At 46.7% G+C, this 19,721-nt stretch overlaps 47 non-coding genes across 47 annotated transcripts; all 47 read right to left on the reverse strand.

Annotated features, from left to right (window-relative positions):
- Positions 1–106: 106 nt before the first annotated feature.
- LOC136688464 (U5 spliceosomal RNA) lies at positions 107–220 on the reverse strand. Its single transcript, XR_010801155.1, has one exon. It is a non-coding gene; the product is annotated as a U5 spliceosomal RNA (small nuclear RNA).
- Positions 221–525: 305 nt separating this feature from the next.
- LOC136688206 (U2 spliceosomal RNA) lies at positions 526–716 on the reverse strand. The gene has a single exon (XR_010800913.1). It is a non-coding gene; the product is annotated as a U2 spliceosomal RNA (small nuclear RNA).
- A 235-nt stretch (positions 717–951) lies between these two features.
- On the reverse strand, positions 952–1,065 carry LOC136688465 (U5 spliceosomal RNA). Its single transcript, XR_010801156.1, has one exon. It is a non-coding gene; the product is annotated as a U5 spliceosomal RNA (small nuclear RNA).
- Positions 1,066–1,371: 306 nt separating this feature from the next.
- On the reverse strand, positions 1,372–1,562 carry LOC136688207 (U2 spliceosomal RNA). The gene has a single exon (XR_010800914.1). It is a non-coding gene; the product is annotated as a U2 spliceosomal RNA (small nuclear RNA).
- A 235-nt stretch (positions 1,563–1,797) lies between these two features.
- LOC136688466 (U5 spliceosomal RNA) lies at positions 1,798–1,911 on the reverse strand. Its single transcript, XR_010801158.1, has one exon. It is a non-coding gene; the product is annotated as a U5 spliceosomal RNA (small nuclear RNA).
- A 306-nt stretch (positions 1,912–2,217) lies between these two features.
- On the reverse strand, positions 2,218–2,408 carry LOC136688041 (U2 spliceosomal RNA). The gene has a single exon (XR_010800754.1). It is a non-coding gene; the product is annotated as a U2 spliceosomal RNA (small nuclear RNA).
- A 235-nt stretch (positions 2,409–2,643) lies between these two features.
- LOC136688467 (U5 spliceosomal RNA) lies at positions 2,644–2,757 on the reverse strand. Its single transcript, XR_010801159.1, has one exon. It is a non-coding gene; the product is annotated as a U5 spliceosomal RNA (small nuclear RNA).
- Positions 2,758–3,063: 306 nt separating this feature from the next.
- Positions 3,064–3,254, reverse strand: LOC136688223 (U2 spliceosomal RNA). The gene has a single exon (XR_010800929.1). It is a non-coding gene; the product is annotated as a U2 spliceosomal RNA (small nuclear RNA).
- Positions 3,255–3,489: 235 nt separating this feature from the next.
- LOC136688468 (U5 spliceosomal RNA) lies at positions 3,490–3,603 on the reverse strand. The gene has a single exon (XR_010801160.1). It is a non-coding gene; the product is annotated as a U5 spliceosomal RNA (small nuclear RNA).
- Positions 3,604–3,904: 301 nt separating this feature from the next.
- On the reverse strand, positions 3,905–4,095 carry LOC136688224 (U2 spliceosomal RNA). Its single transcript, XR_010800930.1, has one exon. It is a non-coding gene; the product is annotated as a U2 spliceosomal RNA (small nuclear RNA).
- A 235-nt stretch (positions 4,096–4,330) lies between these two features.
- LOC136688469 (U5 spliceosomal RNA) lies at positions 4,331–4,444 on the reverse strand. The gene has a single exon (XR_010801161.1). It is a non-coding gene; the product is annotated as a U5 spliceosomal RNA (small nuclear RNA).
- A 305-nt stretch (positions 4,445–4,749) lies between these two features.
- LOC136688208 (U2 spliceosomal RNA) lies at positions 4,750–4,940 on the reverse strand. The gene has a single exon (XR_010800915.1). It is a non-coding gene; the product is annotated as a U2 spliceosomal RNA (small nuclear RNA).
- A 235-nt stretch (positions 4,941–5,175) lies between these two features.
- LOC136688779 (U5 spliceosomal RNA) lies at positions 5,176–5,290 on the reverse strand. The gene has a single exon (XR_010801467.1). It is a non-coding gene; the product is annotated as a U5 spliceosomal RNA (small nuclear RNA).
- Positions 5,291–5,595: 305 nt separating this feature from the next.
- Positions 5,596–5,786, reverse strand: LOC136688043 (U2 spliceosomal RNA). The gene has a single exon (XR_010800755.1). It is a non-coding gene; the product is annotated as a U2 spliceosomal RNA (small nuclear RNA).
- Positions 5,787–6,021: 235 nt separating this feature from the next.
- LOC136688470 (U5 spliceosomal RNA) lies at positions 6,022–6,135 on the reverse strand. The gene has a single exon (XR_010801162.1). It is a non-coding gene; the product is annotated as a U5 spliceosomal RNA (small nuclear RNA).
- A 300-nt stretch (positions 6,136–6,435) lies between these two features.
- LOC136688231 (U2 spliceosomal RNA) lies at positions 6,436–6,626 on the reverse strand. The gene has a single exon (XR_010800937.1). It is a non-coding gene; the product is annotated as a U2 spliceosomal RNA (small nuclear RNA).
- Positions 6,627–6,861: 235 nt separating this feature from the next.
- LOC136688472 (U5 spliceosomal RNA) lies at positions 6,862–6,975 on the reverse strand. The gene has a single exon (XR_010801163.1). It is a non-coding gene; the product is annotated as a U5 spliceosomal RNA (small nuclear RNA).
- A 305-nt stretch (positions 6,976–7,280) lies between these two features.
- On the reverse strand, positions 7,281–7,471 carry LOC136688044 (U2 spliceosomal RNA). The gene has a single exon (XR_010800756.1). It is a non-coding gene; the product is annotated as a U2 spliceosomal RNA (small nuclear RNA).
- A 235-nt stretch (positions 7,472–7,706) lies between these two features.
- Positions 7,707–7,820, reverse strand: LOC136688473 (U5 spliceosomal RNA). The gene has a single exon (XR_010801164.1). It is a non-coding gene; the product is annotated as a U5 spliceosomal RNA (small nuclear RNA).
- Positions 7,821–8,125: 305 nt separating this feature from the next.
- Positions 8,126–8,316, reverse strand: LOC136688045 (U2 spliceosomal RNA). The gene has a single exon (XR_010800757.1). It is a non-coding gene; the product is annotated as a U2 spliceosomal RNA (small nuclear RNA).
- Positions 8,317–8,551: 235 nt separating this feature from the next.
- Positions 8,552–8,665, reverse strand: LOC136688474 (U5 spliceosomal RNA). Its single transcript, XR_010801165.1, has one exon. It is a non-coding gene; the product is annotated as a U5 spliceosomal RNA (small nuclear RNA).
- A 306-nt stretch (positions 8,666–8,971) lies between these two features.
- LOC136688046 (U2 spliceosomal RNA) lies at positions 8,972–9,162 on the reverse strand. The gene has a single exon (XR_010800758.1). It is a non-coding gene; the product is annotated as a U2 spliceosomal RNA (small nuclear RNA).
- Positions 9,163–9,397: 235 nt separating this feature from the next.
- LOC136688790 (U5 spliceosomal RNA) lies at positions 9,398–9,512 on the reverse strand. The gene has a single exon (XR_010801478.1). It is a non-coding gene; the product is annotated as a U5 spliceosomal RNA (small nuclear RNA).
- A 303-nt stretch (positions 9,513–9,815) lies between these two features.
- Positions 9,816–10,006, reverse strand: LOC136688047 (U2 spliceosomal RNA). The gene has a single exon (XR_010800759.1). It is a non-coding gene; the product is annotated as a U2 spliceosomal RNA (small nuclear RNA).
- Positions 10,007–10,241: 235 nt separating this feature from the next.
- On the reverse strand, positions 10,242–10,356 carry LOC136688780 (U5 spliceosomal RNA). Its single transcript, XR_010801468.1, has one exon. It is a non-coding gene; the product is annotated as a U5 spliceosomal RNA (small nuclear RNA).
- Positions 10,357–10,661: 305 nt separating this feature from the next.
- LOC136688048 (U2 spliceosomal RNA) lies at positions 10,662–10,852 on the reverse strand. The gene has a single exon (XR_010800761.1). It is a non-coding gene; the product is annotated as a U2 spliceosomal RNA (small nuclear RNA).
- A 235-nt stretch (positions 10,853–11,087) lies between these two features.
- Positions 11,088–11,201, reverse strand: LOC136688475 (U5 spliceosomal RNA). Its single transcript, XR_010801166.1, has one exon. It is a non-coding gene; the product is annotated as a U5 spliceosomal RNA (small nuclear RNA).
- Positions 11,202–11,500: 299 nt separating this feature from the next.
- LOC136688213 (U2 spliceosomal RNA) lies at positions 11,501–11,691 on the reverse strand. The gene has a single exon (XR_010800920.1). It is a non-coding gene; the product is annotated as a U2 spliceosomal RNA (small nuclear RNA).
- A 235-nt stretch (positions 11,692–11,926) lies between these two features.
- Positions 11,927–12,040, reverse strand: LOC136688476 (U5 spliceosomal RNA). The gene has a single exon (XR_010801167.1). It is a non-coding gene; the product is annotated as a U5 spliceosomal RNA (small nuclear RNA).
- Positions 12,041–12,345: 305 nt separating this feature from the next.
- LOC136688049 (U2 spliceosomal RNA) lies at positions 12,346–12,536 on the reverse strand. Its single transcript, XR_010800762.1, has one exon. It is a non-coding gene; the product is annotated as a U2 spliceosomal RNA (small nuclear RNA).
- A 235-nt stretch (positions 12,537–12,771) lies between these two features.
- Positions 12,772–12,885, reverse strand: LOC136688477 (U5 spliceosomal RNA). Its single transcript, XR_010801169.1, has one exon. It is a non-coding gene; the product is annotated as a U5 spliceosomal RNA (small nuclear RNA).
- Positions 12,886–13,190: 305 nt separating this feature from the next.
- Positions 13,191–13,381, reverse strand: LOC136688369 (U2 spliceosomal RNA). Its single transcript, XR_010801072.1, has one exon. It is a non-coding gene; the product is annotated as a U2 spliceosomal RNA (small nuclear RNA).
- A 235-nt stretch (positions 13,382–13,616) lies between these two features.
- Positions 13,617–13,730, reverse strand: LOC136688478 (U5 spliceosomal RNA). The gene has a single exon (XR_010801170.1). It is a non-coding gene; the product is annotated as a U5 spliceosomal RNA (small nuclear RNA).
- Positions 13,731–14,036: 306 nt separating this feature from the next.
- On the reverse strand, positions 14,037–14,227 carry LOC136688233 (U2 spliceosomal RNA). The gene has a single exon (XR_010800939.1). It is a non-coding gene; the product is annotated as a U2 spliceosomal RNA (small nuclear RNA).
- A 235-nt stretch (positions 14,228–14,462) lies between these two features.
- On the reverse strand, positions 14,463–14,576 carry LOC136688479 (U5 spliceosomal RNA). The gene has a single exon (XR_010801171.1). It is a non-coding gene; the product is annotated as a U5 spliceosomal RNA (small nuclear RNA).
- Positions 14,577–14,881: 305 nt separating this feature from the next.
- LOC136688375 (U2 spliceosomal RNA) lies at positions 14,882–15,072 on the reverse strand. Its single transcript, XR_010801077.1, has one exon. It is a non-coding gene; the product is annotated as a U2 spliceosomal RNA (small nuclear RNA).
- A 235-nt stretch (positions 15,073–15,307) lies between these two features.
- Positions 15,308–15,421, reverse strand: LOC136688480 (U5 spliceosomal RNA). Its single transcript, XR_010801172.1, has one exon. It is a non-coding gene; the product is annotated as a U5 spliceosomal RNA (small nuclear RNA).
- Positions 15,422–15,728: 307 nt separating this feature from the next.
- LOC136688050 (U2 spliceosomal RNA) lies at positions 15,729–15,919 on the reverse strand. Its single transcript, XR_010800763.1, has one exon. It is a non-coding gene; the product is annotated as a U2 spliceosomal RNA (small nuclear RNA).
- Positions 15,920–16,154: 235 nt separating this feature from the next.
- LOC136688481 (U5 spliceosomal RNA) lies at positions 16,155–16,268 on the reverse strand. Its single transcript, XR_010801173.1, has one exon. It is a non-coding gene; the product is annotated as a U5 spliceosomal RNA (small nuclear RNA).
- Positions 16,269–16,574: 306 nt separating this feature from the next.
- On the reverse strand, positions 16,575–16,765 carry LOC136688051 (U2 spliceosomal RNA). The gene has a single exon (XR_010800764.1). It is a non-coding gene; the product is annotated as a U2 spliceosomal RNA (small nuclear RNA).
- A 235-nt stretch (positions 16,766–17,000) lies between these two features.
- On the reverse strand, positions 17,001–17,114 carry LOC136688483 (U5 spliceosomal RNA). The gene has a single exon (XR_010801174.1). It is a non-coding gene; the product is annotated as a U5 spliceosomal RNA (small nuclear RNA).
- A 307-nt stretch (positions 17,115–17,421) lies between these two features.
- LOC136688376 (U2 spliceosomal RNA) lies at positions 17,422–17,612 on the reverse strand. Its single transcript, XR_010801078.1, has one exon. It is a non-coding gene; the product is annotated as a U2 spliceosomal RNA (small nuclear RNA).
- Positions 17,613–17,847: 235 nt separating this feature from the next.
- Positions 17,848–17,961, reverse strand: LOC136688484 (U5 spliceosomal RNA). The gene has a single exon (XR_010801175.1). It is a non-coding gene; the product is annotated as a U5 spliceosomal RNA (small nuclear RNA).
- A 307-nt stretch (positions 17,962–18,268) lies between these two features.
- LOC136688052 (U2 spliceosomal RNA) lies at positions 18,269–18,459 on the reverse strand. Its single transcript, XR_010800765.1, has one exon. It is a non-coding gene; the product is annotated as a U2 spliceosomal RNA (small nuclear RNA).
- Positions 18,460–18,694: 235 nt separating this feature from the next.
- LOC136688485 (U5 spliceosomal RNA) lies at positions 18,695–18,808 on the reverse strand. Its single transcript, XR_010801176.1, has one exon. It is a non-coding gene; the product is annotated as a U5 spliceosomal RNA (small nuclear RNA).
- Positions 18,809–19,113: 305 nt separating this feature from the next.
- On the reverse strand, positions 19,114–19,304 carry LOC136688053 (U2 spliceosomal RNA). The gene has a single exon (XR_010800767.1). It is a non-coding gene; the product is annotated as a U2 spliceosomal RNA (small nuclear RNA).
- Positions 19,305–19,539: 235 nt separating this feature from the next.
- On the reverse strand, positions 19,540–19,653 carry LOC136688486 (U5 spliceosomal RNA). Its single transcript, XR_010801177.1, has one exon. It is a non-coding gene; the product is annotated as a U5 spliceosomal RNA (small nuclear RNA).
- Between the last annotated feature and the right edge of the window lie 68 nt (positions 19,654–19,721).

The following is a 19,721-nucleotide window of genomic DNA, read 5'->3' on the forward strand; positions in this document are numbered from 1 at the left end:
ACCAAGAACTGCAAACAGAAGCTAAGAGCTGCTGCTACAGGAACTTGTGGCAAGGCGTGCTCCAAAGACGGCTGTCGCTCTGTCATTATACAGGAAGAAAATGTGTAGCTCTGCAGCAACAGAGCCTTCAAAAATACACAAAACTCGTCAACGTTCCCCTCCACGGAAATCTTTAGTAAAAGGCGAAAGATTTGTACGTGACTGAAGAGAAACCCGAGATATGACGGCTAACGGCAGGCCTTCCGCTCCTCTGCTGGAGGTCTAAGACTCTTGCGGAGGGTGCAGACTGAACAAAGGTCAGGGTGGGATAATCTGTGCATAAATTAACACGCCAATTAGAGGTCAACACAGACGAGAAAAACATGAGATCATAGATTTGTATTTAAAAAAAAAAAAAAAAAAAAAAAGAAGAAAAATGGAGGGAAAACCATGAAACAGATTAAAAAGAGAACAGCCTCGAGAAGGCAACATCATAAAGCCGTACCCATGTCCTAACTTATTTCTTTCTGACTTTTAACCAGTTTAAGGAGGTGCACCGTTCCCAGAAGTACTGCAATACCGGGTCGATGCGTGGAGCGGACGGAGCAAGCCCCTCTTCCGTCTCCCTGCTCAAAAAATCAATTTAATATGTAGTCCTCGTATAGAGGACGTATCAGATGTTAAACTGATAAGAACAGATACTACACTTGATCTTAGCCAAAAGGCCGAGAAGCGATAACCGGAAAGGCCCGGCCGGCCCGGAGCACCCTGCCGCAAACCAGCAACTACTGGAGGGTATTTAAACCTGGTCGTCAGACCTTGACCCCTCCCACTCAGACACCACCACCACACCGGAGGCTCCTCCCACCAAGAACTGCAAACAGAAGCTAAGAGCTGCTGCTACAGGAACTTGTGGCAAGGCGTGCTCCAAAGACGGCTGTCGCTCTGTCATTATACAGGAAGAAAATGTGTAGCTCTGCAGCAACAGAGCCTTCAAAAATACACAAAACTCGTCAACGTTCCCCTCCACGGAAATCTTTAGTAAAAGGCGAAAGATTTGTACGTGACTGAAGAGAAACCCGAGATATGACGGCTAACGGCAGGCCTTCCGCTCCTCTGCTGGAGGTCTAAGACTCTTGCGGAGGGTGCAGACTGAACAAAGGTCAGGGTGGGATAATCTGTGCATAAATTAACACGCCAATTAGAGGTCAACACAGACGAGAAAAACATGAGATCATAGATTTGTATTTAAAAAAAAAAAAAAAAAAAAAAAAGAAGAAAAATGGAGGGAAAACCATGAAACAGATTAAAAAGAGAACAGCCTCGAGAAGGCAACATCATAAAGCCGTACCCATGTCCTAACTTATTTCTTTCTGACTTTTAACCAGTTTAAGGAGGTGCACCGTTCCCAGAAGTACTGCAATACCGGGTCGATGCGTGGAGCGGACGGAGCAAGCCCCTCTTCCGTCTCCCTGCTCAAAAAATCAATTTAATATGTAGTCCTCGTATAGAGGACGTATCAGATGTTAAACTGATAAGAACAGATACTACACTTGATCTTAGCCAAAAGGCCGAGAAGCGATAACCGGAAAGGCCCGGCCGGCCCGGAGCACCCTGCCGCAAACCAGCAACTACTGGAGGGTATTTAAACCTGGTCGTCAGACCTTGACCCCTCCCACTCAGACACCACCACCACACCGGAGGCTCCTCCCACCAAGAACTGCAAACAGAAGCTAAGAGCTGCTGCTACAGGAACTTGTGGCAAGGCGTGCTCCAAAGACGGCTGTCGCTCTGTCATTATACAGGAAGAAAATGTGTAGCTCTGCAGCAACAGAGCCTTCAAAAATACACAAAACTCGTCAACGTTCCCCTCCACGGAAATCTTTAGTAAAAGGCGAAAGATTTGTACGTGACTGAAGAGAAACCCGAGATATGACGGCTAACGGCAGGCCTTCCGCTCCTCTGCTGGAGGTCTAAGACTCTTGCGGAGGGTGCAGACTGAACAAAGGTCAGGGTGGGATAATCTGTGCATAAATTAACACGCCAATTAGAGGTCAACACAGACGAGAAAAACATGAGATCATAGATTTGTATTTAAAAAAAAAAAAAAAAAAAAAAAAGAAGAAAAATGGAGGGAAAACCATGAAACAGATTAAAAAGAGAACAGCCTCGAGAAGGCAACATCATAAAGCCGTACCCATGTCCTAACTTATTTCTTTCTGACTTTTAACCAGTTTAAGGAGGTGCACCGTTCCCAGAAGTACTGCAATACCGGGTCGATGCGTGGAGCGGACGGAGCAAGCCCCTCTTCCGTCTCCCTGCTCAAAAAATCAATTTAATATGTAGTCCTCGTATAGAGGACGTATCAGATATTAAACTGATAAGAACAGATACTACACTTGATCTTAGCCAAAAGGCCGAGAAGCGATAACCGGAAAGGCCCGGCCGGCCCGGAGCACCCTGCCGCAAACCAGCAACTACTGGAGGGTATTTAAACCTGGTCGTCAGACCTTGACCCCTCCCACTCAGACACCACCACCACACCGGAGGCTCCTCCCACCAAGAACTGCAAACAGAAGCTAAGAGCTGCTGCTACAGGAACTTGTGGCAAGGCGTGCTCCAAAGACGGCTGTCGCTCTGTCATTATACAGGAAGAAAATGTGTAGCTCTGCAGCAACAGAGCCTTCAAAAATACACAAAACTCGTCAACGTTCCCCTCCACGGAAATCTTTAGTAAAAGGCGAAAGATTTGTACGTGACTGAAGAGAAACCCGAGATATGACGGCTAACGGCAGGCCTTCCGCTCCTCTGCTGGAGGTCTAAGACTCTTGCGGAGGGTGCAGACTGAACAAAGGTCAGGGTGGGATAATCTGTGCATAAATTAACACGCCAATTAGAGGTCAACACAGACGAGAAAAACATGAGATCATAGATTTGTGTTTAAAAAAAAAAAAAAAAAAAAAAAAGAAGAAAAATGGAGGGAAAACCATGAAACAGATTAAAAAGAGAACAGCCTCGAGAAGGCAACATCATAAAGCCGTACCCATGTCCTAACTTATTTCTTTCTGACTTTTAACCAGTTTAAGGAGGTGCACCGTTCCCAGAAGTACTGCAATACCGGGTCGATGCGTGGAGCGGACGGAGCAAGCCCCTCTTCCGTCTCCCTGCTCAAAAAATCAATTTAATATGTAGTCCTCGTATAGAGGACGTATCAGATATTAAACTGATAAGAACAGATACTACACTTGATCTTAGCCAAAAGGCCGAGAAACGATAACCGGAAAGGCCTGGCCGGCCCGGAGCACCCTGCCGCAAACCAGCAACTACTGGAGGGTATTTAAACCTGGTCGTCAGACCTTGACCCCTCCCACTCAGACACCACCACCACACCGGAGGCTCCTCCCACCAAGAACTGCAAACAGAAGCTAAGAGCTGCTGCTACAGGAACTTGTGGCAAGGCGTGCTCCAAAGACGGCTGTCGCTCTGTCATTATACAGGAAGAAAATGTGTAGCTCTGCAGCAACAGAGCCTTCAAAAATACACAAAACTCGTCAACGTTCCCCTCCACGGAAATCTTTAGTAAAAGGCGAAAGATTTGTACGTGACTGAAGAGAAACCCGAGATATGACGGCTAACGGCAGGCCTTCCGCTCCTCTGCTGGAGGTCTAAGACTCTTGCGGAGGGTGCAGACTGAACAAAGGTCAGGGTGGGATAATCTGTGCATAAATTAACACGCCAATTAGAGGTCAACACAGACGAGAAAAACATGAGATCATAGATTTGTATTTAAAAAAAAAAAAAAAAAAATTAGAAAAATGGAGGGAAAACCATGAAACAGATTAAAAAGAGAACAGCCCCGAGAAGGCAACATCATAAAGCCGTACCCATGTCCTAAGTTATTTCTTTCTGACTTTTAACCAGTTTAAGGAGGTGCACCGTTCCCAGAAGTACTGCAATACCGGGTCGATGCGTGGAGCGGACGGAGCAAGCCCCTCTTCCGTCTCCCTGCTCAAAAAATCAATTTAATATGTAGTCCTCGTATAGAGGACGTATCAGATATTAAACTGATAAGAACAGATACTACACTTGATCTTAGCCAAAAGGCCGAGAAACGATAACCGGAAAGGCCCGGCCGGCCCGGAGCACCCTGCCGCAAACCAGCAACTACTGGAGGGTATTTAAACCTGGTCGTCAGACCTTGACCCCTCCCACTCAGACACCACCACCACACCGGAGGCTCCTCCCACCAAGAACTGCAAACAGAAGCTAAGAGCTGCTGCTACAGGAACTTGTGGCAAGGCGTGCTCCAAAGACGGCTGTCGCTCTGTCATTATACAGGAAGAAAATGTGTAGCTCTGCAGCAACAGAGCCTTCAAAAATACACAAAACTCGTCAACGTTCCCCTCCACGGAAATCTTTAGTAAAAGGCGAAAGATTTGTACGTGACTGAAGAGAAACCCGAGATATGACGGCTAACGGCAGGCCTTCCGCTCCTCTGCTGGAGGTCTAAGACTCTTGCGGAGGGTGCAGACTGAACAAAGGTCAGGGTGGGATAATCTGTGCATAAATTAACACGCCAATTAGAGGTCAACACAGACGAGAAAAACATGAGATCATAGATTTGTATTTAAAAAAAAAAAAAAAAAAAAAAATTAGAAAAATGGAGGGAAAACCATGAAACAGATTAAAAAGAGAACAGCCTCGAGAAGGCAACATCATAAAGCCGTACCCATGTCCTAACTTATTTCTTTCTGACTTTTAACCAGTTTAAGGAGGTGCACCGTTCCCAGAAGTACTGCAATACCGGGTCGATGCGTGGAGCGGACGGAGCAAGCCCCTCTTCCGTCTCCCTGCTCAAAAAATCAATTTAATATGTAGTCCTCGTATAGAGGACGTATCAGATGTTAAACTGATAAGAACAGATACTACACTTGATCTTAGCCAAAAGGCCGAGAAGCGATAACCGGAAAGGCCCGGCCGGCCCGGAGCACCCTGCCGCAAACCAGCAACTACTGGAGGGTATTTAAACCTGGTCGTCAGACCTTGACCCCTCCCACTCAGACACCACCACCACACCGGAGGCTCCTCCCACCAAGAACTGCAAACAGAAGCTAAGAGCTGCTGCTACAGGAACTTGTGGCAAGGCGTGCTCCAAAGACGGCTGTCGCTCTGTCATTATACAGGAAGAAAATGTGTAGCTCTGCAGCAACAGAGCCTTCAAAAATACACAAAACTCGTCAACGTTCCCCTCCACGGAAATCTTTAGTAAAAGGCGAAAGATTTGTACGTGACTGAAGAGAAACCTGAGATATGACGGCTAACGGCAGGCCTTCCGCTCCTCTGCTGGAGGTCTAAGACTCTTGCGGAGGGTGCAGACTGAACAAAGGTCAGGGTGGGATAATCTGTGCATAAATTAACACGCCAATTAGAGGTCAACACAGACGAGAAAAACATGAGATGATAGATTTGTATTTAAAAAAAAAAAAAAAAAAAAAAAAGAAGAAAAATGGAGGGAAAACCATGAAACAGATTAAAAAGAGAACAGCCTCGAGAAGGCAACATCATAAAGCCGTACCCATGTCCTAACTTATTTCTTTCTGACTTTTAACCAGTTTAAGGAGGTGCACCGTTCCCAGAAGTACTGCAATACCGGGTCGATGCGTGGAGCGGACGGAGCAAGCCCCTCTTCCGTCTCCCTGCTCAAAAAATCAATTTAATATGTAGTCCTCGTATAGAGGACGTATCAGATATTAAACTGATAAGAACAGATACTACACTTGATCTTAGCCAAAAGGCCGAGAAGCGATAACCGGAAAGGCCCGGCCGGCCCGGAGCACCCTGCCGCAAACCAGCAACTACTGGAGGGTATTTAAACCTGGTCGTCAGACCTTGACCCCTCCCACTCAGACACCACCACCACACCGGAGGCTCCTCCCACCAAGAACTGCAAACAGAAGCTAAGAGCTGCTGCTACAGGAACTTGTGGCAAGGCGTGCTCCAAAGACGGCTGTCGCTCTGTCATTATACAGGAAGAAAATGTGTAGCTCTGCAGCAACAGAGCCTTCAAAAATACACAAAACTCGTCAACGTTCCCCTCCACGGAAATCTTTAGTAAAAGGCGAAAGATTTGTACGTGACTGAAGAGAAACCCGAGATATGACGGCTAACGGCAGGCCTTCCGCTCCTCTGCTGGAGGTCTAAGACTCTTGCGGAGGGTGCAGACTGAACAAAGGTCAGGGTGGGATAATCTGTGCATAAATTAACACGCCAATTAGAGGTCAACACAGACGAGAAAAACATGAGATCATAGATTTGTATTTAAAAAAAAAAAAAAAAAATTAGAAAAATGGAGGGAAAACCATGAAACAGATTAAAAAGAGAACAGCCCCGAGAAGGCAACATCATAAAGCCGTACCCATGTCCTAAGTTATTTCTTTCTGACTTTTAACCAGTTTAAGGAGGTGCACCGTTCCCAGAAGTACTGCAATACCGGGTCGATGCGTGGAGCGGACAGAGCAAGCCCCTCTTCCGTCTCCCTGCTCAAAAAATCAATTTAATATGTAGTCCTCGTATAGAGGACGTATCAGATATTAAACTGATAAGAACAGATACTACACTTGATCTTAGCCAAAAGGCCGAGAAACGATAACCGGAAAGGCCCGGCCGGCCCGGAGCACCCTGCCGCAAACCAGCAACTACTGGAGGGTATTTAAACCTGGTCGTCAGACCTTGACCCCTCCCACTCAGACACCACCACCACACCGGAGGCTCCTCCCACCAAGAACTGCAAACAGAAGCTAAGAGCTGCTGCTACAGGAACTTGTGGCAAGGCGTGCTCCAAAGACGGCTGTCGCTCTGTCATTATACAGGAAGAAAATGTGTAGCTCTGCAGCAACAGAGCCTTCAAAAATACACAAAACTCGTCAACGTTCCCCTCCACGGAAATCTTTAGTAAAAGGCGAAAGATTTGTACGTGACTGAAGAGAAACCCGAGATATGACGGCTAACGGCAGGCCTTCCGCTCCTCTGCTGGAGGTCTAAGACTCTTGCGGAGGGTGCAGACTGAACAAAGGTCAGGGTGGGATAATCTGTGCCTAAATTAACACGCCAATTAGAGGTCAACACAGACGAGAAAAACATGAGATCATAGATTTGTATTTAAAAAAAAAAAAAAAAAAAAAAAGAAGAAAAATGGAGGGAAAACCATGAAACAGATTAAAAAGAGAACAGCCTCGAGAAGGCAACATCATAAAGCCGTACCCATGTCCTAACTTATTTCTTTCTGACTTTTAACCAGTTTAAGGAGGTGCACCGTTCCCAGAAGTACTGCAATACCGGGTCGATGCGTGGAGCGGACGGAGCAAGCCCCTCTTCCGTCTCCCTGCTCAAAAAATCAATTTAATATGTAGTCCTCGTATAGAGGACGTATCAGATATTAAACTGATAAGAACAGATACTACACTTGATCTTAGCCAAAAGGCCGAGAAGCGATAACCGGAAAGGCCCGGCCGGCCCGGAGCACCCTGCCGCAAACCAGCAACTACTGGAGGGTATTTAAACCTGGTCGTCAGACCTTGACCCCTCCCACTCAGACACCACCACCACACCGGAGGCTCCTCCCACCAAGAACTGCAAACAGAAGCTAAGAGCTGCTGCTACAGGAACTTGTGGCAAGGCGTGCTCCAAAGACGGCTGTCGCTCTGTCATTATACAGGAAGAAAATGTGTAGCTCTGCAGCAACAGAGCCTTCAAAAATACACAAAACTCGTCAACGTTCCCCTCCACGGAAATCTTTAGTAAAAGGCGAAAGATTTGTACGTGACTGAAGAGAAACCCGAGATATGACGGCTAACGGCAGGCCTTCCGCTCCTCTGCTGGAGGTCTAAGACTCTTGCGGAGGGTGCAGACTGAACAAAGGTCAGGGTGGGATAATCTGTGCATAAATTAACACGCCAATTAGAGGTCAACACAGACGAGAAAAACATGAGATCATAGATTTGTATTTAAAAAAAAAAAAAAAAAAAAAAAGAAGAAAAATGGAGGGAAAACCATGAAACAGATTAAAAAGAGAACAGCCTCGAGAAGGCAACATCATAAAGCCGTACCCATGTCCTAACTTATTTCTTTCTGACTTTTAACCAGTTTAAGGAGGTGCACCGTTCCCAGAAGTACTGCAATACCGGGTCGATGCGTGGAGCGGACGGAGCAAGCCCCTCTTCCGTCTCCCTGCTCAAAAAATCAATTTAATATGTAGTCCTCGTATAGAGGACGTATCAGATATTAAACTGATAAGAACAGATACTACACTTGATCTTAGCCAAAAGGCCGAGAAGCGATAACCGGAAAGGCCCGGCCGGCCCGGAGCACCCTGCCGCAAACCAGCAACTACTGGAGGGTATTTAAACCTGGTCGTCAGACCTTGACCCCTCCCACTCAGACACCACCACCACACCGGAGGCTCCTCCCACCAAGAACTGCAAACAGAAGCTAAGAGCTGCTGCTACAGGAACTTGTGGCAAGGCGTGCTCCAAAGACGGCTGTCGCTCTGTCATTATACAGGAAGAAAATGTGTAGCTCTGCAGCAACAGAGCCTTCAAAAATACACAAAACTCGTCAACGTTCCCCTCCACGGAAATCTTTAGTAAAAGGCGAAAGATTTGTACGTGACTGAAGAGAAACCCGAGATATGACGGCTAACGGCAGGCCTTCCGCTCCTCTGCTGGAGGTCTAAGACTCTTGCGGAGGGTGCAGACTGAACAAAGGTCAGGGTGGGATAATCTGTGCATAAATTAACACGCCAATTAGAGGTCAACACAGACGAGAAAAACATGAGATCATAGATTTGTATTTAAAAAAAAAAAAAAAAAAAAAAAAGAAGAAAAATGGAGGGAAAACCATGAAACAGATTAAAAAGAGAACAGCCTCGAGAAGGCAACATCATAAAGCCGTACCCATGTCCTAACTTATTTCTTTCTGACTTTTAACCAGTTTAAGGAGGTGCACCGTTCCCAGAAGTACTGCAATACCGGGTCGATGCGTGGAGCGGACGGAGCAAGCCCCTCTTCCGTCTCCCTGCTCAAAAAATCAATTTAATATGTAGTCCTCGTATAGAGGACGTATCAGATATTAAACTGATAAGAACAGATACTACACTTGATCTTAGCCAAAAGGCCGAGAAGCGATAACCGGAAAGGCCCGGCCGGCCCGGAGCACCCTGCCGCAAACCAGCAACTACTGGAGGGTATTTAAACCTGGTCGTCAGACCTTGACCCCTCCCACTCAGACACCACCACCACACCGGAGGCTCCTCCCACCAAGAACTGCAAACAGAAGCTAAGAGCTGCTGCTACAGGAACTTGTGGCAAGGCGTGCTCCAAAGACGGCTGTCGCTCTGTCATTATACAGGAAGAAAATGTGTAGCTCTGCAGCAACAGAGCCTTCAAAAATACACAAAACTCGTCAACGTTCCCCTCCACGGAAATCTTTAGTAAAAGGCGAAAGATTTGTACGTGACTGAAGAGAAACCCGAGACATGACGGCTAACGGCAGGCCTTCCGCTCCTCTGCTGGAGGTCTAAGACTCTTGCGGAGGGTGCAGACTGAACAAAGGTCAGGGTGGGATAATCTGTGCATAAATTAACACGCCAATTAGAGGTCAACACAGACGAGAAAAACATGAGATCATAGATTTGTATTTAAAAAAAAAAAAAAAAAAAAAAGAAGAAAAATGGAGGGAAAACCATGAAACAGATTAAAAAGAGAACAGCCTCGAGAAGGCAACATCATAAAGCCGTACCCATGTCCTAACTTATTTCTTTCTGACTTTTAACCAGTTTAAGGAGGTGCACCGTTCCCAGAAGTACTGCAATACCGGGTCGATGCGTGGAGCGGACGGAGCAAGCCCCTCTTCCGTCTCCCTGCTCAAAAAATCAATTTAATATGTAGTCCTCGTATAGAGGACGTATCAGATATTAAACTGATAAGAACAGATACTACACTTGATCTTAGCCAAAAGGCCGAGAAGCGATAACCGGAAAGGCCCGGCCGGCCCGGAGCACCCTGCCGCAAACCAGCAACTACTGGAGGGTATTTAAACCTGGTCGTCAGACCTTGACCCCTCCCACTCAGACACCACCACCACACCGGAGGCTCCTCCCACCAAGAACTGCAAACAGAAGCTAAGAGCTGCTGCTACAGGAACTTGTGGCAAGGCGTGCTCCAAAGACGGCTGTCGCTCTGTCATTATACAGGAAGAAAATGTGTAGCTCTGCAGCAACAGAGCCTTCAAAAATACACAAAACTCGTCAACGTTCCCCTCCACGGAAATCTTTAGTAAAAGGCGAAAGATTTGTACGTGACTGAAGAGAAACCTGAGATATGACGGCTAACGGCAGGCCTTCCGCTCCTCTGCTGGAGGTCTAAGACTCTTGCGGAGGGTGCAGACTGAACAAAGGTCAGGGTGGGATAATCTGTGCATAAATTAACACGCCAATTAGAGGTCAACACAGACGAGAAAAACATGAGATCATAGATTTGTATTTAAAAAAAAAAAAAAAAAAAAAAAAGAAGAAAAATGGAGGGAAAACCATGAAACAGATTAAAAAGAGAACAGCCTCGAGAAGGCAACATCATAAAGCCGTACCCATGTCCTAACTTATTTCTTTCTGACTTTTAACCAGTTTAAGGAGGTGCACCGTTCCCAGAAGTACTGCAATACCGGGTCGATGCGTGGAGCGGACGGAGCAAGCCCCTCTTCCGTCTCCCTGCTCAAAAAATCAATTTAATATGTAGTCCTCGTATAGAGGACGTATCAGATATTAAACTGATAAGAACAGATACTACACTTGATCTTAGCCAAAAGGCCGAGAAGCGATAACCGGAAAGGCCCGGCCGGCCCGGAGCACCCTGCCGCAAACCAGCAACTACTGGAGGGTATTTAAACCTGGTCGTCAGACCTTGACCCCTCCCACTCAGACACCACCACCACACCGGAGGCTCCTCCCACCAAGAACTGCAAACAGAAGCTAAGAGCTGCTGCTACAGGAACTTGTGGCAAGGCGTGCTCCAAAGACGGCTGTCGCTCTGTCATTATACAGGAAGAAAATGTGTAGCTCTGCAGCAACAGAGCCTTCAAAAATACACAAAACTCGTCAACGTTCCCCTCCACGGAAATCTTTAGTAAAAGGCGAAAGATTTGTACGTGACTGAAGAGAAACCCGAGATATGACGGCTAACGGCAGGCCTTCCGCTCCTCTGCTGGAGGTCTAAGACTCTTGCGGAGGGTGCAGACTGAACAAAGGTCAGGGTGGGATAATCTGTGCATAAATTAACACGCCAATTAGAGGTCAACACAGACGAGAAAAACATGAGATCATAGATTTGTATTTAAAAAAAAAAAAAAAAAGAAGAAAAATGGAGGGAAAACCATGAAACAGATTAAAAAGAGAACAGCCTCGAGAAGGCAACATCATAAAGCCGTACCCATGTCCTAACTTATTTCTTTCTGACTTTTAACCAGTTTAAGGAGGTGCACCGTTCCCAGAAGTACTGCAATACCGGGTCGATGCGTGGAGCGGACGGAGCAAGCCCCTCTTCCGTCTCCCTGCTCAAAAAATCAATTTAATATGTAGTCCTCGTATAGAGGACGTATCAGATTTTAAACTGATAAGAACAGATACTACACTTGATCTTAGCCAAAAGGCCGAGAAGCGATAACCGGAAAGGCCCGGCCGGCCCGGAGCACCCTGCCGCAAACCAGCAACTACTGGAGGGTATTTAAACCTGGTCGTCAGACCTTGACCCCTCCCACTCAGACACCACCACCACACCGGAGGCTCCTCCCACCAAGAACTGCAAACAGAAGCTAAGAGCTGCTGCTACAGGAACTTGTGGCAAGGCGTGCTCCAAAGACGGCTGTCGCTCTGTCATTATACAGGAAGAAAATGTGTAGCTCTGCAGCAACAGAGCCTTCAAAAATACACAAAACTCGTCAACGTTCCCCTCCACGGAAATCTTTAGTAAAAGGCGAAAGATTTGTACGTGACTGAAGAGAAACCCGAGATATGACGGCTAACGGCAGGCCTTCCGCTCCTCTGCTGGAGGTCTAAGACTCTTGCGGAGGGTGCAGACTGAACAAAGGTCAGGGTGGGATAATCTGTGCATAAATTAACACGCCAATTAGAGGTCAACACAGACGAGAAAAACATGAGATCATAGATTTGTATTTAAAAAAAAAAAAAAAAAAAAAAAGAAGAAAAATGGAGGGAAAACCATGAAACAGATTAAAAAGAGAACAGCCTCGAGAAGGCAACATCATAAAGCCGTACCCATGTCCTAACTTATTTCTTTCTGACTTTTAACCAGTTTAAGGAGGTGCACCGTTCCCAGAAGTACTGCAATACCGGGTCGATGCGTGGAGCGGACGGAGCAAGCCCCTCTTCCGTCTCCCTGCTCAAAAAATCAATTTAATATGTAGTCCTCGTATAGAGGACGTATCAGATATTAAACTGATAAGAACAGATACTACACTTGATCTTAGCCAAAAGGCCGAGAAGCGATAACCGGAAAGGCCCGGCCGGCCCGGAGCACCCTGCCGCAAACCAGCAACTACTGGAGGGTATTTAAACCTGGTCGTCAGACCTTGACCCCTCCCACTCAGACACCACCACCACACCGGAGGCTCCTCCCACCAAGAACTGCAAACAGAAGCTAAGAGCTGCTGCTACAGGAACTTGTGGCAAGGCGTGCTCCAAAGACGGCTGTCGCTCTGTCATTATACAGGAAGAAAATGTGTAGCTCTGCAGCAACAGAGCCTTCAAAAATACACAAAACTCGTCAACGTTCCCCTCCACGGAAATCTTTAGTAAAAGGCGAAAGATTTGTACGTGACTGAAGAGAAACCCGAGATATGACGGCTAACGGCAGGCCTTCCGCTCCTCTGCTGGAGGTCTAAGACTCTTGCGGAGGGTGCAGACTGAACAAAGGTCAGGGTGGGATAATCTGTGCATAAATTAACACGCCAATTAGAGGTCAACACAGACGAGAAAAACATGAGATCATAGATTTGTATTTAAAAAAAAAAAAAAAAAAAAAAAGAAGAAAAATGGAGGGAAAACCATGAAACAGATTAAAAAGACAACAGCCTCGAGAAGGCAACATCATAAAGCCGTACCCATGTCCTAACTTATTTCTTTCTGACTTTTAACCAGTTTAAGGAGGTGCACCGTTCCCAGAAGTACTGCAATACCGGGTCGATGCGTGGAGCGGACGGAGCAAGCCCCTCTTCCGTCGCCCTGCTCAAAAAATCAATTTAATATGTAGTCCTCGTATAGAGGACGTATCAGATATTAAACTGATAAGAACAGATACTACACTTGATCTTAGCCAAAAGGCCGAGAAGCGATAACCGGAAAGGCCCGGCCGGCCCGGAGCACCCTGCCGCAAACCAGCAACTACTGGAGGGTATTTAAACCTGGTCGTCAGACCTTGACCCCTCCCACTCAGACACCACCACCACACCGGAGGCTCCTCCCACCAAGAACTGCAAACAGAAGCTAAGAGCTGCTGCTACAGGAACTTGTGGCAAGGCGTGCTCCAAAGACGGCTGTCGCTCTGTCATTATACAGGAAGAAAATGTGTAGCTCTGCAGCAACAGAGCCTTCAAAAATACACAAAACTCGTCAACGTTCCCCTCCACGGAAATCTTTAGTAAAAGGCGAAAGATTTGTACGTGACTGAAGAGAAACCCGAGATATGACGGCTAACGGCAGGCCTTCCGCTCCTCTGCTGGAGGTCTAAGACTCTTGCGGAGGGTGCAGACTGAACAAAGGTCAGGGTGGGATAATCTGTGCATAAATTAACACGCCAATTAGAGGTCAACACAGACGAGAAAAACATGAGATCATAGATTTGTATTTAAAAAAAAAAAAAAAAAAAAAAAAGAAGAAAAATGGAGGGAAAACCATGAAACAGATTAAAAAGAGAACAGCCTCGAGAAGGCAACATCATAAAGCCGTACCCATGTCCTAACTTATTTCTTTCTGACTTTTAACCAGTTTAAGGAGGTGCACCGTTCCCAGAAGTACTGCAATACCGGGTCGATGCGTGGAGCGGACGGAGCAAGCCCCTCTTCCGTCTCCCTGCTCAAAAAATCAATTTAATATGTAGTCCTCGTATAGAGGACGTATCAGATATTAAACTGATAAGAACAGATACTACGCTTGATCTTAGCCAAAAGGCCGAGAAGCGATAACCGGAAAGGCCCGGCCGGCCCGGAGCACCCTGCCGCAAACCAGCAACTACTGGAGGGTATTTAAACCTGGTCGTCAGACCTTGACCCCTCCCACTCAGACACCACCACCACACCGGAGGCTCCTCCCACCAAGAACTGCAAACAGAAGCTAAGAGCTGCTGCTACAGGAACTTGTGGCAAGGCGTGCTCCAAAGACGGCTGTCGCTCTGTCATTATACAGGAAGAAAATGTGTAGCTCTGCAGCAACAGAGCCTTCAAAAATACACAAAACTCGTCAACGTTCCCCTCCACGGAAATCTTTAGTAAAAGGCGAAAGATTTGTACGTGACTGAAGAGAAACCCGAGATATGACGGCTAACGGCAGGCCTTCCGCTCCTCTGCTGGAGGTCTAAGACTCTTGCGGAGGGTGCAGACTGAACAAAGGTCAGGGTGGGATAATCTGTGCATAAATTAACACGCCAATTAGAGGTCAACACAGACGAGAAAAACATGAGATCATAGATTTGTATTTAAAAAAAAAAAAAAAAAAAAAAAGAAGAAAAATGGAGGGAAAACCATGAAACAGATTAAAAAGAGAACAGCCTCGAGAAGGCAACATCATAAAGCCGTACCCATGTCCTAACTTATTTCTTTCTGACTTTTAACCAGTTTAAGGAGGTGCACCGTTCCCAGAAGTACTGCAATACCGGGTCGATGCGTGGAGCGGACGGAGCAAGCCCCTCTTCCGTCTCCCTGCTCAAAAAATCAATTTAATATGTAGTCCTCGTATAGAGGACGTATCAGATATTAAACTGATAAGAACAGATACTACACTTGATCTTAGCCAAAAGACCGAGAAACGATAACCGGAAAGGCCCGGCCGGCCCGGAGCACCCTGCCGCAAACCAGCAACTACTGGAGGGTATTTAAACCTGGTCGTCAGACCTTGACCCCTCCCACTCAGACACCACCACCACACCGGAGGCTCCTCCCACCAAGAACTGCAAACAGAAGCTAAGAGCTGCTGCTACAGGAACTTGTGGCAAGGCGTGCTCCAAAGACGGCTGTCGCTCTGTCATTATACAGGAAGAAAATGTGTAGCTCTGCAGCAACAGAGCCTTCAAAAATACACAAAACTCGTCAACGTTCCCCTCCACGGAAATCTTTAGTAAAAGGCGAAAGATTTGTACGTGACTGAAGAGAAACCCGAGATATGACGGCTAACGGCAGGCCTTCCGCTCCTCTGCTGGAGGTCTAAGACTCTTGCGGAGGGTGCAGACTGAACAAAGGTCAGGGTGGGATAATCTGTGCATAAATTAACACGCCAATTAGAGGTCAACACAGACGAGAAAAACATGAGATCATAGATTTGTATTTAAAAAAAAAAAAAAAAAAAAAAAAAGAAGAAAAATGGAGGGAAAACCATGAAACAGATTAAAAAGAGAACAGCCTCGAGAAGGCAACATCATAAAGCCGTACCCATGTCCTAACTTATTTCTTTCTGACTTTTAACCAGTTTAAGGAGGTGCACCGTTCCCAGAAGTACTGCAATACCGGGTCGATGCGTGGAGCGGACGGAGCAAGCCCCTCTTCCGTCTCCCTGCTCAAAAAATCAATTTAATATGTAGTCCTCGTATAGAGGACGTATCAGATATTAAACTGATAAGAACAGATACTACACTTGATCTTAGCCAAAAGGCCGAGAAGCGATAACCGGAAAGGCCCGGCCGGCCCGGAGCACCCTGCCGCAAACCAGCAACTACTGGAGGGTATTTAAACCTGGTCGTCAGACCTTGACCCCTCCCACTCAGACACCACCACCACACCGGAGGCTCCTCCCACCAAGAACTGCAAACAGAAGCTAAGAGCTGCTGCTACAGGAACTTGTGGCAAGGCGTGCTCCAAAGACGGCTGTCGCTCTGTCATTATACAGGAAGAAAATGTGTAGCTCTGCAGCAACAGAGCCTTCAAAAATACACAAAACTCGTCAACGTTCCCCTCCACGGAAATCTTTAGTAAAAGGCGAAAGATTTGTACGTGACTGAAGAGAAACCCGAGATATGACGGCTAACGGCAGGCCTTCCGCTCCTCTGCTGGAGGTCTAAGACTCTTGCGGAGGGTGCAGACTGAACAAAGGTCAGGGTGGGATAATCTGTGCATAAATTAACACGCCAATTAGAGGTCAACACAGACGAGAAAAACATGAGATCATAGATTTGTATTTAGAAAAAAAAAAAAAAAAAAAAAAGAAGAAAAATGGAGGGAAAACCATGAAACAGATTAAAAAGAGAACAGCCTCGAGAAGGCAACATCATAAAGCCGTACCCATGTCCTAACTTATTTCTTTCTGACTTTTAACCAGTTTAAGGAGGTGCACCGTTCCCAGAAGTACTGCAATACCGGGTCGATGCGTGGAGCGGACGGAGCAAGCCCCTCTTCCGTCTCCCTGCTCAAAAAATCAATTTAATATGTAGTCCTCGTATAGAGGACGTATCAGATATTAAACTGATAAGAACAGATACTACACTTGATCTTAGCCAAAAGGCCGAGAAGCGATAACCGGAAAGGCCCGGCCGGCCCGGAGCACCCTGCCGCAAACCAGCAACTACTGGAGGGTATTTAAACCTGGTCGTCAGACCTTGACCCCTCCCACTCAGACACCACCACCACACCGGAGGCTCCTCCCACCAAGAACTGCAAACAGAAGCTAAGAGCTGCTGCTACAGGAACTTGTGGCAAGGCGTGCTCCAAAGACGGCTGTCGCTCTGTCATTATACAGGAAGAAAATGTGTAGCTCTGCAGCAACAGAGCCTTCAAAAATACACAAAACTCGTCAACGTTCCCCTCCACGGAAATCTTTAGTAAAAGGCGAAAGATTTGTACGTGACTGAAGAGAAACCCGAGATATGACGGCTAACGGCAGGCCTTCCGCTCCTCTGCTGGAGGTCTAAGACTCTTGCGGAGGGTGCAGACTGAACAAAGGTCAGGGTGGGATAATCTGTGCATAAATTAACACGCCAATTAGAGGTCAACACAGACGAGAAAAACATGAGATCATAGATTTGTATTTAAAAAAAAAAAAAAAAAAAAAAAAAGAAGAAAAATGGAGGGAAAACCATGAAACAGATTAAAAAGAGAACAGCCTCGAGAAGGCAACATCATAAAGCCGTACCCATGTCCTAACTTATTTCTTTCTGACTTTTAACCAGTTTAAGGAGGTGCACCGTTCCCAGAAGTACTGCAATACCGGGTCGATGCGTGGAGCGGACGGAGCAAGCCCCTCTTCCGTCTCCCTGCTCAAAAAATCAATTTAATATGTAGTCCTCGTATAGAGGACGTATCAGATATTAAACTGATAAGAACAGATACTACACTTGATCTTAGCCAAAAGACCGAGAAACGATAACCGGAAAGGCCCGGCCGGCCCGGAGCACCCTGCCGCAAACCAGCAACTACTGGAGGGTATTTAAACCTGGTCGTCAGACCTTGACCCCTCCCACTCAGACACCACCACCACACCGGAGGCTCCTCCCACCAAGAACTGCAAACAGAAGCTAAGAGCTGCTGCTACAGGAACTTGTGGCAAGGCGTGCTCCAAAGACGGCTGTCGCTCTGTCATTATACAGGAAGAAAATGTGTAGCTCTGCAGCAACAGAGCCTTCAAAAATACACAAAACTCGTCAACGTTCCCCTCCACGGAAATCTTTAGTAAAAGGCGAAAGATTTGTACGTGACTGAAGAGAAACCCGAGATATGACGGCTAACGGCAGGCCTTCCGCTCCTCTGCTGGAGGTCTAAGACTCTTGCGGAGGGTGCAGACTGAACAAAGGTCAGGGTGGGATAATCTGTGCATAAATTAACACGCCAATTAGAGGTCAACACAGACGAGAAAAACATGAGATCATAGATTTGTATTTAAAAAAAAAAAAAAAAAAAAAAAAAGAAGAAAAATGGAGGGAAAACCATGAAACAGATTAAAAAGAGAACAGCCTCGAGAAGGCAACATCATAAAGCCGTACCCATGTCCTAACTTATTTCTTTCTGACTTTTAACCAGTTTAAGGAGGTGCACCGTTCCCAGAAGTACTGCAATACCGGGTCGATGCGTGGAGCGGACGGAGCAAGCCCCTCTTCCGTCTCCCTGCTCAAAAAATCAATTTAATATGTAGTCCTCGTATAGAGGACGTATCAGATATTAAACTGATAAGAACAGATACTACACTTGATCTTAGCCAAAAGGCCGAGAAGCGATAACCGGAAAGGCCCGGCCGGCCCGGAGCACCCTGCCGCAAACCAGCAACTACTGGAGGGTATTTAAACCTGGTCGTCAGACCTTGACCCCTCCCACTCAGACACCACCACCACACCGGAGGCTCCTCCCACCAAGAACTGCAAACAGAAGCTAAGAGCTGCTGCTACAGGAACTTGTGGCAAGGCGTGCTCCAAAGACGGCTGTCGCTCTGTCATTATACAGGAAGAAAATGTGTAGCTCTGCAGCAACAGAGCCTTCAAAAATACACAAAACTCGTCAACGTTCCCCTCCACGGAAATCTTTAGTAAAAGGCGAAAGATTTGTACGTGACTGAAGAGAAACCCGAGATATGACGGCTAACGGCAGGCCTTCCGCTCCTCTGCTGGAGGTCTAAGACTCTTGCGGAGGGTGCAGACTGAACAAAGGTCAGGGTGGGATAATCTGTGCATAAATTAACACGCCAATTAGAGGTCAACACAGACGAGAAAAACATGAGATCATAGATTTGTATTTAGAAAAAAAAAAAAAAAAAAAAAGAAGAAAAATGGAGGGAAAACCATGAAACAGATTAAAAAGAGAACAGCCTCGAGAAGGCAACATCATAAAGCCGTACCCATGTCCTAACTTATTTCTTTCTGACTTTTAACCAGTTTAAGGAGGTGCACCGTTCCCAGAAGTACTGCAATACCGGGTCGATGCGTGGAGCGGACGGAGCAAGCCCCTCTTCCGTCTCCCTGCTCAAAAAATCAATTTAATATGTAGTCCTCGTATAGAGGACGTATCAGATATTAAACTGATAAGAACAGATACTACACTTGATCTTAGCCAAAAGGCCGAGAAGCGATAACCGGAAAGGCCCGGCCGGCCCGGAGCACCCTGCCGCAAACCAGCAACTACTGGAGGGTATTTAAACCTGGTCGTCAGACCTTGACCCCTCCCACTCAGACACCACCACCACACCGGAGGCTCCTCCCACCAAGAACTGCAAACAGAAGCTAAGAGCTGCTGCTACAGGAACTTGTGGCAAGGCGTGCTCCAAAGACGGCTGTCGCTCTGTCATTATACAGGAAGAAAATGTGTAGCTCTGCAGCAACAGAGCCTTCAAAAATACACAAAACTCGTCAACGTTCCCCTCCACGGAAATCTTTAGTAAAAGGCGAAAGATTTGTACGTGACTGAAGAGAAACCCGAGATATGACGGCTAACGGCAGGCCTTCCGCTCCTCTGCTGGAGGTCTAAGACTCTTGCGGAGGGTGCAGACT

Source organism: Hoplias malabaricus, chromosome 2, assembly GCF_029633855.1.
Source record: "Hoplias malabaricus isolate fHopMal1 chromosome 2, fHopMal1.hap1, whole genome shotgun sequence".
NCBI lineage: Eukaryota > Metazoa > Chordata > Actinopteri > Characiformes > Erythrinidae > Hoplias > Hoplias malabaricus.